Source organism: Myotis davidii, unplaced genomic scaffold, assembly GCF_000327345.1.
Source record: "Myotis davidii unplaced genomic scaffold, ASM32734v1 scaffold313, whole genome shotgun sequence".
In the NCBI taxonomy this organism is placed as follows: Eukaryota; Metazoa; Chordata; class Mammalia; order Chiroptera; family Vespertilionidae; genus Myotis; species Myotis davidii.
This window is the reverse complement of record NW_006286275.1, coordinates 1279555-1283415: the sequence shown is the minus strand read 5'-3', so window position 1 is coordinate 1283415 and position 3861 is coordinate 1279555. Positions and strand designations below refer to the sequence as shown.

At 36.1% G+C, this 3861-nt stretch overlaps 1 protein-coding gene across 1 annotated transcript in view; it reads right to left on the bottom strand.

Moving 5' to 3' along the window:
- Positions 1-1681: 1681 nt before the first annotated feature.
- HCRTR2 (hypocretin receptor 2) overlaps positions 1682-3861 on the bottom strand; it is a 98785-nt gene continuing 96605 nt past the window's right edge. The window contains exon 7 of the mRNA XM_006757744.2: positions 1682-3861. This exon is cut by the window's right edge and continues 2206 nt beyond it. The gene's annotated coding sequence lies outside the window, so the exon portion shown is untranslated.

The window sequence follows — 3861 nt, the reverse complement described above, 5'->3', positions numbered from 1 at the left end:
TGTTTGTTTCCAAAAGCAGCACAACCAGTGCTTCTTTAGGCATATGTCCCTAGTGACCTGCTGTGACCTTGGCTTAAGAAACCCAAAATTCAGATCCCTTCCAAGCGGAGGCAACAAACTTAGCTGGAGCTCGGAAAGGGAGCTGACAGATCCAGAGGCCACTGATAAACACAGATATTCTGGGAAGAAAATAAACTGCGTGTGTTTGGATGTACAATTGTAAACTTTTGAATTTTAAAACGTAAAGTTCTTTTCCTTGAACTCTGCTTCATTTGTTCTCAAATTAGCCACTTGCTGTCAGTTTACCACAGGAGATTAACAACAACCTGAGGCAATGAATGACTCATGCCTATTGTCTGGGATTGGGTCAAGGGAGGTCCAGGAACCGTAGGGCAAGGCAGGCTGTGGAGGGAGGTTAGACCATGCTTAGCCTGGGGGTAGGACTAGAGGTAACAACTGCAGCTGGAGGGGGAGAAACAGTGCCAAGCAGGCCAAGGCCAGAGAGGGGCTTCAAGAAAGTTTTCTTCAATACCCTCCTTCCCATTCATGGCCACTGGTCTAGATGACAGTGAAGATGGCTGTCTCTTCAGGGCTGACTAGGAGGACCAGAGGCAAGTATCTAACCAGTGGTTCTCAACCTTCTGGCCCTTTAAATATAGTTCCTCATGTTGTGACCCAACCATAAAATTATTTTCGTTGCTACTTCATAAGTGTAATGTTGCTACTGTTATGAATCGTAATGTAAATATCTGATATGCAGGATGGTCTTAGGCGACCCCTGTGAAAGGGTCGTTCAACCGCCAAAGGGTTTGCGACCCACAGGTTGAGAACCGCTGAATCTGTGCTAATGGATTCCTCAAATCAAATATCCTCAACCAGCTGGTGTTGCTCAATGGTTGAACATCGACCTATGAACCAAGAGGTCACCAGTTCCATTCCCGGTCAGGGCACATGACTGGGTTGCCAGCTTGATCCCCAGTAGGGGGCGTGCAGGAGGCAGCCTATAGATGGTGTTTATCTCTCATGGATGTTTGGATGTTTCTGTCTCTCTATCCCTCTCACTTCCTCTCTCTCTAAAGATCAATAAAAACATGTTAACAAAACAATATCCTCACCACTGAGGTAGCTAGTCCTTCTTGGGATTTTACTGAGAGCTTCAGTTTGTCTTTAGAAACCACCCACCCTCAAATCATATTCCTTATAAGGAGTCAAGTGTTTACCTTGCCCAGATATTTTAGTTCCATTTTGGATACTGGTTAAAATAAATATTGCAGAATAAAACTGAATTTAAATCAAATTCCTTGGTAATTGCATCTATCATGTCTCAGAAGCATTTAGGTAAATGAAAAGAAGAAAATATACATTTTCTTCTTTCAAAATTTATCATTAAACTTAAAATAATGCTAAAAGTTTTTTATATAATGACCAAGAAAAATAAATTACTTAATTATGTAAATGCTATACTTACTATTCTAATAATAAATTAAAAATCACAAGGTCATCATTTTCTCTAAGCCTCTTGACTCAGATAAAAGGTCCAAAATTTAATGATCTATATACATATGTGGATTTACATAATTTTTATGAAGTATTTCTATATTAATCTTAACCATCTTTATTACAGTTCCTGCTCTTAAAACAGCATTAAAAACCTTTTATATCATGATTATCCCTGGTTATATAACCTTATTGAGAAAAATATTTGGTTATTAAGTACTGTACCAGAGGGCTTAATTTAATCCTTAACTGCAAAGATTTGACACTAGTTATGAGTGAATATCCAACTTATCAAATCAACCACAAGATTTTTCATACAACACAGAGGACAGTGTGAATGTGATTATTGAATTCTCAATATGGTTTTTACTTAAAAATTACATAACGAGCATCCTTCACAGTAGTTGGTGTGCTATCACATTGGATTTAATAAAAAAAATTCTTCATGAAGACACAGTAAATCAGGCATAAAGAACTTTAAGTGTATAAGATAATTATTAAACAAGTCACATTACACACATGGGCTACAACAACTAGAGAAATATATTTCTTGGAAAACTTAAAGACACTCTAACTCCAAAGCTTGTAAAGAAAATGTAAGATAATAGAAATACGTGGCTTTTTGCCCCCACTTTAATTGCAATAGTCTCTAGAAAATAATCCCTTTGAATTTGGGGAGATGACAGTGTTTTTCATGCCATGGCAGTTCGTTTTCTGTGGTACATAAAGTAATAGAAGAGACTTACTAGTATATTACTAGTATTTCCTTTGTTTACATATGGTCTTTTTAAAAAATCTATTATTTTGCTTCATGCCATTTGAAAACTAATTTTGTGCATGACCTAATTGAATGTACTCTTCTTTTGACTTGAAACTTATAGGAAGTAGAAAAGTCATCTGTTATAAAATTAACTAGAATTGAAAAGCTTTCTAAATTGTAATGACTATTCAGATTTTTTGAAATGCAAGTGATTACTATTATGCTTTATATCAAGTGAAACATTCTATTATTACACTAGTATTAAAATAATAATAGCCCTCCTCATTTGTGACCAGTAAGTATCTTCGGATTTTGTCATTCTGATATTTCAGGTTTATATATATCCAAATTATGTTTATAGGCATATTTACCTGTATCTTTATTAAACAATGCACACTGAGAATGAAATTCAATATAATTGTGCATAACACATTTGCAATTAACCCATCAATGATTTCTAACAGTTATTTAATATCCAAGAAATGCCCCAAGTCCTATTTTGCCAAAAATAAATTCACCTACTAAACTTCTCATGGGTTTGCAGGAATTCAGAAACAATAAAAATCAAATGGATTCATACTAGATAAAATTGTCTCATTCTATTGATAACAAATTTCAGTAACATTAATGACATTTTACATTAAACCTTTGAAATATAAAAAAGATACATATTTTGTGTATAGCATAAAACAGTCACAACACATTCTTTTTATAAGACATCTTCTCATTTGTGTTATTAGCACATAATGAGGTAAGGAGTTGACCCTTTGTTCCATAAATTGGCAGGTTTGGGGAACACCTATTTCTTTAATTTGCTCCATTAAGGTAACCATTAAGATAAGAGGATTTAAATCCAGGCCTCTTAGAGAAGGATTTGTATATGAATGTATTGAGAGCAATGTGCACAGTCTATTATTCTACTCCCTCAGTTTCTCATAAAAATTGATGTTTGATTGCTTTTCTTCCCAGGTAATATTTATCCTTAGAAACTACTTCTAAAATGTAGCCTTAATAACTTAGTGTAAAAAAAGTTGGAAATGGGAAGTGTTTTTATTAGAAATTCGCCATCCAGGGAGCCAGAAAGCACACATGGACTATAAAATCAGTCTTCTTTCACACTGCACTTGTAGCTCAGGGACAATTGTTTCATAAACCGCAATCTCTTGAACTGAGATGACATTGGGTGGCATTCAACACTGGTACTCAGCCTCTTCTTTCAGACCTCCACGCAGGCTGCCAGTGGTCCCTATTGTAGATAGCTGCGCAGTAAAACACTTTATATCACATGGGATGACAAATAGGTGCCAGGTAGTATTATTTGGAGCAGTGATTTGGTTCTCAGATTTTAGGATGCTTCAGAATCACCTGTAGGGCTTGTTAACACACAGATTTCTGATACCACCCTCAAAAGTTTATGATTCAGCAGATCTAGGATAGGGCGGAAATTTGCATGTCTAATAAAATCTCAGGTGATGCTGATATTTCAGGAACCACACATGGAGAATCACTGATTTAGAGCAAAGGAATTCTGACTTCTGAGTCTGTCCTTGGCACACAACCACAGAACTGTGATCTCTCTCTCTCTCTCTCTCTCTCTCTCTCTC